Source organism: Leptonychotes weddellii, chromosome X, assembly GCF_054177405.1.
Source record: "Leptonychotes weddellii isolate Sample4059 chromosome X, ASM5417740v2, whole genome shotgun sequence".
Classification (NCBI taxonomy): Eukaryota; Metazoa; Chordata; class Mammalia; order Carnivora; family Phocidae; genus Leptonychotes; species Leptonychotes weddellii.
Window position 1 is genome coordinate 95,028,943 of NC_138385.1, and position 10,970 is coordinate 95,039,912.

Genomic DNA, 10,970 nt, shown 5'->3' on the forward strand with positions numbered 1-10,970 from the left:
TGGGGCGCCTGGGTGGCTCAGTTGGTTAAGCGACTGCCTTCGGCTCAGGTCATGATCCTGGAGTCCCGGGATCGAGTCCCGCATCGGGCTCCCTGCTCAGCGGGGAGTCTGCTTCTCCCTCTGACCCTCCTCCCTCTCATGCTCTCTGTCTTTCATTCTCTCTCTCTCAAATAAATAAATAAAATCTTTAAAAAAAAAAGTCAGACACTTGGGTCACCTGGGTGGCTCAGTCGGTTCAGCGACTCACTCTTGATTTCCACTCAGTGGAATGATCTCAGGGTCGTGGGATCGCGCCCCAGCTCAGGCTCTGCACTCAGCAGGGGTTTACTTGAGATTCTCTCTGCCCTCCCCCCCCAAATAAATCAATCTTTAAAAAAAAGAGTCACAGGCTTAACTGACTAAGCCACTCAGGCGCCCCCTGGGTTATACATTTTTTAATGGTTGAAAAATAGTGCTTTCTGTACACTGAATAATATTTCAGGACATGTGAAAATTATATGAAGTTCACATTTCAGTATTCATAAGTAGAGTTTTACTGGAACACAGCCAGGCCCCTTCATTTATGTGTTGTCTATGGCTGTTTTCACACTAGAATGGCAGAGTTGAGTCATTGCTTAAGGTCTCTGGACATTTATAGGAAAAATTTACTGATTCCTGTTTTATAGCATGGAAACCTAATCTTTTCTTTTTTGAGACCTAATATTTTCTTATACCTACAGCCAATTTATAGGTTACCTAGGCAGGGGAGGTATACAGAATTCTATTCGGCTTCTCTGAGCTTCAGAATTTTCATGAGTGATATTGAGATTCTTGACATAGTATTTCAAAGATTGTGAACTTTAAAAATTACTTAGTGAGGGACTGACCAATGTAAACACTAAATATTCACTTGTTTGACTGATTTTTTTTTTTTTTCTGGAAGTGGAGAAAGATCTTTGACAGTGTGAGAGGGAATCCTATTCCCCTGGCCACATTTTTTCTTGAGAAATTTCCTCTCTACTCCCCAGGAGGGAGTATGATGAAGTAACACTGGCGCTTCTCCCAGCTCCTCTCATTTTCTCTTCTCTACGGCAGAAGTGATGGGAGGGAGAAGAAACTGATCATTCCTGATTTTTAACAATGTCTCTCTCTATCCCTCTCTGTCTCTGTCTTTCTGTCTCACTCTGTTTCTCTTTCTCTCTTTCCTGACCCCTCTCTCTCTCTCTCTTTCAACCTCTCTCCCCACCACCAACACCCTTGAATTCTGTTGCCCTCAGAGAGGACTCCACTCTACCCGATTTCACATAGAAAGCACACTGAGTTTGGGGCCACTCTCTCTTCCCACTTGTGGGATTTGATAGGTGTAAGACAGCAGTGTCCTTGCAGCTTGCCAGGTAAAAGTCTGCTTTGTAGACTCTCTTTGAGGTGGAGAAGGAAGGGGGTAGGGAAGGTAAGAAGAAACCTAATTGTGGCCACAAACCAATCTGAATTTCCAATTCAATTCCAGCAACAGTAAAGCTGATGTGGGCCACATGGACCCACCCAATTCATTCTACGCTCCTAGAGAGAGAGCTGTTGGAGTACTTGGCCCCCTGTATGCTCTGCAAACCACTAATGACAAATCTTACAAGTTATTGTCTCCCATAAACCAGTTTTGAACATCGATGAAATTATATATTATATCCACCCGTGTGTGTGTGTGTGAGAGAGAGAGAGAATGTGCCCTCTTCCTTCCTGTAGCAACTCCATCCTCTGAAGCAAAAGCTTGACAAATTGAGAAGGTGGCTGTTCCCAAGCAACACATAGTTTGTTCTCAGTAGCCCTGTTGGCCTCTTAGGTAACCTATCAGATAGCTCACCTCTCTCCATGGTAGCCCTGGGAATGGCTGAACAGAAACATTAAAAAGCTTTCTATGCACTGGGCAAGTCCAATAGTTATATCAGACAAACCGTAGCTGACAGTTGTCACGACTTGTTAACAATAGCAAGCTGTCTAACCTTGAGAAAGCAGCTTCCTGCTTGATTTCCCTGAACAGGATTTTGGATAATAATTATCCTAGCCATATATTTTCATGGTGCTTTTAACATTCACCCATAATACTCAAGCACACTGTCAGAGCTTTCTTCTGTGTTTTGAAGGAATAAGAAAAAAATTCTTACTTTAGGTCTTCAGCGCTTTGGTCACCACAGATTTGAGCAAGGATTATTATTGATGAGATGGGTAGAATTCGTAAAATAAAATTTTCAGAAGGATTTCAGGTTTCTGAAAAAGAGAGGGTTCACTAAATGAGTCATGGTAGGCTAACTACTGAAACAAACAACTTGAAAAATCCCAGCGGGTTAACATAATAATGATTTATTTCTTGCTCCGGTCACAGTCCAACAAGGGTCTGTGCAGAAGAGTGGTTCTCTTTGTGTTCATTCAAGGACACTAGCTAGTAAGTCCTCCATCCCATGGGACCTCACAGTCTTCCACTAGATGCTCTGCATCTGGCAGTTATAAAAAGAAAGAGAGAGCTCAACAGGGCTGGAAAGAGAGAGAGAGCATGGAAGATTGCTTACACAGGGGTTTTATGGGTCAGGGCCAGAGGCGGCACATATCACTTCTCCCTGCTTTCCATTGGTTAGAACTGAGTCATGTGGCTGCAGCAAACTGTAAGGGAGTCTGGGAAATGTAGTCGACGTATATAGCCAGGAAGAAGAAATGGGTTTGGGGAACATCTACCTGGATTCTGACTTAATTACCATACAAAATTTCAAACCTATTATAGACACTGTTGAGTCACTGCCAAGATTCCTGTCACCGGGCAATGCACCCATCAGGGAGTTTGGTCTGCTAATGGCTCACAGCTGCTCCCTTCTTTGGAGACTTCCCCTCAGCCAACCTGGAGCCACCTCAGGGAGATTAAACCTCTACACCCCACCCCCCACGGACCAGCCCATAGCCAATGACTGACTGAAATGAAATATAAAAGGCCAGCCCTTTGCCTTAAGGCAAGACCACCTCTGTGGTACAAATCATGCTCCACAGTGCCTGTGGGATCAGACTGAAGCAAGTCCTCAGCTGAGGCTGTTTCCTTGCTTACCTCCTTCTCCAGTCCCACCCTGCTTCCTTCACTCCCCTTCTCCTGAGAGTACTTCCTCAATGAGGCACTTACACAAGAATCCCCACCTCAGTTTCTGCACCCAGAGATCCCAACCTGAGCCAGGATTCTACATCAGAGAAAAATATGAATCACATCTCATGGTAAAAGCATGTGCAGCACAAGTAGATCTGTAAATATTTAAGTGCTCTCAGTAGAATATGTATAGTCTTATCCTCCATAAACAGAGGCCACTTTTCCTGCACTGCAAACAGAATCTTTTTATGGTGAATATGGATTATGGCCTCATCATTTTTCTTTCCTGCCCTTTCTACTTTGACTAAGTTGATGTGACTACTGAATCATCTAGGACTTGAGTCTCAGCCTTTCAAGGCCAGAAATGTGTTTATCACTTCGTTGGAGGCATTGCAGCCCATAGGAGACAGCAGGTACATAAATCACAATTCCTATTAACTGATTTACGTCCACAGAGATATCTGTTCTGTGAAACATAACTCCCCTTCTCTCTGGAGATAAATTTTAAATAAGAAAACTGTTTCTCAGATATAGAACCATAGAAACAAACAAAGGAACTAAATAAAGACAATGAGCCTGAAACAACCTTTTTCATAGTCAAAGATGTTTCCAAGTAGCATTTCAAGGACAAGGAACACATCTTAATCATCTGGTCTCAATAAATAATTGATTTATTTTTAAATTTATTTTAGAGAGAGAATCAGCATGAGTGGGAAGGACAGAAGGAGAGGGAGACAGAGAATCTCAAGCAGACTCCATGCTGAGCACAGAGCCCAACACGGAGCTCTATCCCAGGACCCTGAGATCATGACCTGAGCCAAAACCAAGAGTCAGACGCTTAACCGACTGTGCCACCCAGGCGCCCCTTGATTTATTTTTTTAAGACTGTATTTATTTGAGAGAGAGAGGGAGAAAGAGAGCAGGGGAAAAGGAGAGGGAGAAGCAGACCACCCCCCCCCCCGAGCTCAGAGCCTGACTTGGGGCTCCATTCCAGGACCCTGTGATCATAACCTGAGCCAAAACCAAGAGTCGGACGATTAACCGACTGAACAACCCAGGCGCCCCAATAATTGATTTAAATCAAGGAAGAAATCAGAACTATCCGGAAAGTACTAGTAATACAATGGGAAAGTATCCTTCTAAGATTTCCTCTCATGAAAGGCTTATGTTTCCTTTGCCACTCCTAGTGGCAAATCTCCTCCTAGTTTAAACCTACTTTCATAACATGATTTTATTCCCAACTTCATGTCTTATTTACATTTTAACTCATGTCTTCGATTCTCTTCTCTAGGAGTTCCAGTCGCTAAAAACTTACATTTTAGTTTAGCTATTTCCTCATGACTTCTTAGTAAGTACCATAATCTCAATAATAGTTTCCAAAATAACAATGTAGATTTGGTTTTGTCTTGGAAATGTTCCCCTCTACATCTACTCTCATTTACAGATTATATCAGACTCTGGTGGAAAAGATCAGTTTTATATGTAAGCAGCTGTCCAGGCAGCATGATTTCAAGGTGCTTAAGGTTTGGAATTGTAAGGGTGCCTGGGTGGCTCAGTCAGTTGAGCATCTGACTCTCAATTTCAGCTCAGGTCATGATCTCAGGGTCGTGAGATTGAGCCCCGTGTCCGATTCCACGCTCAGTGGGGAGTCTGCTTGGGATTCTTTCTCTCCCTCTGCCTCTCCCCCGCCCTCTCTCTGTCAAATAAATAAATAAATCTCCTTTAAAAAGATATGGAATTGTATCAGTCATCTATTGCTGCATAACAGGAACTTGACCAACAGACATTTATTGTCTCACCATTTCTGCAAATCAGGAATGCAGCAGTGACTTAGCTGAATGGTTCTGGCTCACAGTCTCTCAGAAGGTTGCAGCCAAGCTGTTGGCCAGGGCTGCAGTTATCTGAAGGCTGGACTAGAGCTGGAGGATCTATTTCCAAGATGGCACATTCACATGTTTGTTGACAGGAGGCTTCTGTTCCACTTATGTGGACGTCTCCACAAGGCTGCCTGAGTAGTTCGGGACATGGCAGCTGGCTTCTTCCAGAGCTAGGGATCTAAGACAGAGTATTTCTGCAAGCACAGTGTCTTTTATGACCTGGTCTTAGAAGTGATGCACCACTTCTACCATTCTATTTATTAGAAGCAAGTCACTAAGTCCAACTCACACTCAAAAAGAGGGGAATTGACCTCCAGCTCCTGAAAGGAATGTCAAAGAACTTACGAACACATTTTAAACCACTATACAACTCTTCTCAGAACTGGTTTTTCACTACCCTCTTGTTCTTCACACAGTCCCTCTCAAATTTTCAAAGTATGTTTTAATATGGTTTTGAGTTCAAATTGATATCAACCTATTTATAATCTTACAATGAGAACAGACAGGATTTTTTAAATCCATAGGCATTATTTTAGTTTATTAACTTTTTTTGCAGTAATTTCAGATTCACAGAAAACTGCAAAAATGGTACAAAGAATTCCTGTATATATCTCACTCAAATCCCCCAAATGCTTCCACATTTGCTTTATCTTTCTCTATATGTATATTTTCTTAATAATTTGAGAATTCTTTGCAGATATAATTTCCCTTTACCCTTGAATAATTCAGTGTACATTTCCGAAAAGACAAGGATATTCTCTTTATAACCACTGTACAATTACCAAAATCAGAAAAGTAGCTATCATCTAATCTACAAACTTTACTCAATTGTCACCAATTGTCCCATTAATGTCCTTTAGAGTAAAAGAGGAATAATTGCTTTTTCTCGTCCGGGATCCAGTCCAGGATCACAAGTTGCATTTAACTGTCATGTCTCTTTGGTCTCCTTTCTTCTGGAGCAGTTCCTCAGTCTTTGTCTTTTTTTTTTTTTTTTAAAGATTTTATTTATTTATTTGACAGAGAGAGACACAGCGAGAGAGGGAACACAAGCAGGGGGAGTGGGAGAGGGAGAAGCAGGCTTCCCGCGGAGCAGGGAGCCCGATGTGGGGCTCGATCCCAGGACCCTGGGATCAGGACCTGAGCCAAAGGCAGACGCTTAACGACTGAGCCACCCAGGCGCCCCCCTCAGTCTTTGTCTTTCATGACCTTGACATTCTTGAAGACTTCCACTTATTATCTCAGTTTGAGATCAGATAGTATTCAATTTCTTTACAGACCTGCATCTTCATTCCTATGTAAGTTTTGTAAATCTCTCTAAGAAGCACATACAAATAAGCACTGCTAAATATTTTTAGTCTATAAATGGCTTGTGAGCCAACTGACAATTTTGAGAATTAATAAATAAAGGGAGAGAATCAAATATTGATCTTGCCTTGCCTACCAAGCTGTACCACTAGGGAACCAAACAGTGGATGAGGTAGAATTACAGAAGAAATGACAAAACTAAAATATCAGTATTTTGCAACCCCGAATTAATAAATAAATTCAAACACCAATCATCAACAACTGCTAACATCACAAAAAGAGTCTGACATTATGTGCTTCTAGCTAGACATACGCAACACAACCCATGACATACAACTTGCCAAAAAAGCAAAACTGAATTTCAAGTCTAATTCAGCACCATCCAATAGAAATATAATGCAAGCCACTACGTATTTCAAATCTTCCAGTTGCCACATTAAAAGCAATTAAAAAGCGGCTAACTGAATTTAAATTTAAAAAAAGTTAAAGAAAAATACAGTTTAATGTAAACATTGACATTCAAAATAAATCACGCAATGGAAATATGTCCACGATATGTCCTGTGAATGAGGCAGACTGCAGAACAATTTCTATTGTTTGATTCCCATTTCTTTCTTTTTTTTTTAAAGAATTTATTTATTTATTTGACAAAGGGAGACACAGCGAGAGAGGAAACACAAGCAGGGGGAGTGGGAGAGGGAGAAGCAGGCTTCCCGCCGAGCAGGGAGCCCGATGCGGGGCTCCATCCCAGGACCCCGGGATCACGACCTGAGCCGAAGGCAGACGCTTCACGACTGAGCCACCAAGGCGCCCCTGATTCCCATTTCTGAAAAAAGAAAACTCTGTGTATGTCAATAGTAATTCTGGTGAGCAATTAATCCTGGGGAGTAAAAAGAATGAAGAATTTTTTAAAAAAACCATTATATAGACATATCATTAAATTTTATTATTTTCTATTATTAGTCAATTTAAAAGTTTTTTCCCCAAATTGTTCATGATTTAAATAATGCTGCATTAGGGGCACCTGGGTGGCTCAGTCGTTAAGCGTCTGCCTTCGGCTCAGGTCATGATCCCAGAGTCCTGGGATCGAGCCCCACATCGGGCTCCCTGCTCCACGGGAAGCCTGCTTCTCCCTCTCCCACTCCCCCTGCTTGTGTTCCCTCTCTCACTGTGTCTCTCTCTGTCAAATAAATAAATAAAATCTTTTTAAAAAATAAATAAATAAATAATGCTGCATTAAACATCTTCTTCCATATTAAAAAAAATCAATAATAATAATAAAAGCAACTAAAAAATAAGTGAAATTAAGTTTACTGACATATTTATTTAACCCAATATAGTCAAAATATTATCATGTCAACATGAAATCAATATAAAAATTATTAGAGATAGTTTACATTTCTTTTTTGCACCGTCTTTGAAATCTGGTATGTAATTTACACTTACTGCACATCCCAGTTTGGACTAGTGCTAAGGAAAATAATTATTCAGACACTTGTTAAAGATGTAAGGCAAATCTTCCTCAAGAGGGGCTACTACAATGAGGTTTTGCAGTATGGGAGAGAGATTGGGCTCAACTCCGAAGGCAAGAAAGACAAAGAGAGATTTATAGGGGCGCCTGGGTGGGTCAGTTGGTTAAGCAACTGCCTTCAGCTCAGGTCATGATCCCAGGGTCCTGGGATCGAGTCCTGCATCGGGCTCCCTGCTCTGCGGGGAGCCTGCTTCTCCCTCTCCCACTCCCCCTGCTTGTGTTCCCTCTCTCGCTGTGTCTCTCTCTGTCAAATGAATAAATAAAATCTTAAAAAAAAAAAAAAAAGACAAAGAGAGATTTATAGCCAAGGAGCAGAGTAGGGATCAGTGGATGGAAAATTACAAAGAGGAAATATCAAGGCTAGGGGGATTCTTGTAAGATGGACTCAACAGGATTCCTGCTGAAGGTGGGCCAGGATGATAAGATTTCGAGGGTAGGGGATAAGGAATTTGATCAGATTTCAAGAGTGGGAGATTTTTTTTTTTAAAAATTTTTAAAAATAAATAAATAATAAAATAAAAAAGTTGGGGGGAGCCTGGGTGGCTCAGCCAGTTAAGCATCTGCCTTCAGCTCAGGTCATGACCCCAGGGTCCTGGGATCCAACCCCACGTCAGGCTCCCTGTTCAGCGGGGAGTATGCTTCTCCCTCTTCCTTTACCCCTCCCTCTGCCCCTCCTCTTGCTCATGCTCTGCTGTCTCTCTCAAATAAATAAATAAAATCTTAAAAAAAAAAAAAAAAAAGAGTGAGAGATTTTCATGAAACTCACCCAACAAGATTCTTGCTGAATCTGGACTAAGCAGGCCAAGGACAAAGCCCAAAGCTGGAACCCAGTCAGAAGGAGGACTCAGAGGAGTCTGACTCAAGTTTGGTCAAGCAGAGAGTCCTTGTCACTAGTCACATCTCAGGTGCTCAATAACCGCACATGGCCAGTAGCTACCGTATTGGACAGTGCTGCTGTCGACAGAGCTACCAACGAGGAGGAGACTCCGAAGACAGAGAAACACGTTACACACCACCACGGAGAAGCGAGCAGCCAAAGCCAGCCCGTGGGATTCTCTACAAGGCAGTTCAACGTCTTCAGCATACAAATTGCAAGAGTGGGGAGGAGATAGAGGAGGAATCTCTACATGAAAAGAGATTTCAGACACATATATGGCTCCTGATTCAAACAAACTGAAACAAATGTATAGCACTTATGACGCAAATGGAAATTTGACCACAGGCTGGATATTGTATGATAGTAATTATTGTTCAGTTTTTTCAGATGTGGTAATAGTCTTGTGGTTATGCTTAAAGAAAAAGAGTCCTTATCTTTTAAAGATACACACTGAACTATTTATGGATGAAATTATGTGATGTTTCAGATTCACTTCCCAATTATAAGGGGCATCCATTGATATGAAATATCCAGAATAGGCATATCAGGCATATCCTTAGAGACTGAAAGCAGATTAGTGTTTCCCAGGCCTGGGAAGATAGGGCAATGGGGAGTGACTGCTTAATGGGTATGTGGTTTCCTTTTTGGGGGAATAAGGTAGTGGCGACTGTCGCAAAAAATTATGAATTACTACATGTCACTTAACTGTACAGTTTAAAATGGTGGAAATGATTAATTTAATGTTAGATGAATGTTACCACAATAAAAGAAAGAAAATATTTGAAAGAAAAATAAAACTATGGGGAGGGGAATTATGTGGGATTATAGATGAAACAATGAGTTAGAGTTGGTAATTGTCATTTTATTATTCTCTTTATGTTTGTTTATGTCTAAAATTTCCCATAATAAAAAAATTTAAAAACAAAGTCTTTCAACCATAAAGGAAATTTGAATATGAACTGAGTATTTGATGATGTTAAAAGATATTGTTTATTTTAAAAGTGTGATAATAACGTAACGGCATAGTGGTTATGAGGGAAAAAAAACAACCCTGTCATTTATGAATGCATTCTGTATTATCTACAGGTGAAACGACATGGTATCTTGAATTTCCACTAAAATCCTTAGGCACAAAAGAGAAAATTAGGGAGGGGTTTAGTTTAAAACAAGAATTGGAAAATGTTGACAGGTGTTTAAGCTGAGCAATGGGTATGGGGGAGAGGGGATGATATCAATTCCTCTAATATTTTATGTTTGAAATTTTCAAACATAAAATATTTTTAAAGTGTGTCAACCTGGGGCACCTGGCCGGTTCTGTCGGTAGAGCCTATGACTGTTGCTGTCAGGGTCATGAGTTTGAGCCCTACGTTGGGTGTAGAGATTACTAAAAAAGAAAAAAATTATTTTTTTAAAGATTTATTTATTTATTTAACAGAGAGAGAGAGAGAGAGAGAGAGATGGCGAGAGAGTGAACACAAGCAGGGAGAGTGGGAGAGGGAGAAGCAGGCTTCCTGCGGAGCAGGGAGCCTGATGCAGGGCTCGATCCCAGGACCCTGGGATCATGACCTGAGCCGAAGGCAGACGCTTAACGACTGAGCCACCCAGGCGCTCCCCCCAAAAAAATTTAGATAAAAAAAACTGAAGATATAAGAATGAAACCTTTAAAAAAAAAATAAAATAAATAAAATGAAATGAAAGTATGTCAAGGCTGTTAGCACCTTTTAGCATTCCCATCTTTCATCCCAATATGTAAGCTCTTACCTGGACTCCTGTATCTAAATGGTTTTGATTTTGTTTGTTTGTTTTTTGGGGGTTTTTTTGTATCTAAGTGGTTTTGAACCTTAACATTAAACAGAAATGTTGGGGCGCCTGGGTGGCTCAGTGGTTGAGCGTCTGCCTTCGGCTCAGGTCATGATCCCGGGGTCCTGGGATCGAGCCCTGCTTCGGGCTCCCTGCTCAACGGGAAGCCTGCTTCTCCCTTTCCCACTCCCCCTGCTTGTGTTCCCTCTCTCGCTGTTTCTCTGTCAAATAAATAAATAAAATCTTTTTAAAAAATTTTTTAAAAAGAGAAATGTTAAACAAATAACAATATTAGGTCATGCTGTCCTCTTTGAAAGTAGTGAAATATCTGGCAACTCCTCAGATTTTCTTGTTGTTTTAGAATGTGCCTGCATGAGGAAGTTGAACAAGTCTGGCCTATAAGGCCTGCCTTCCTTCTGCACTGGAACATAGAAGGATATGTTCATTTTGAAGAGGATGTTTATTTCACATGTGGTATATTAT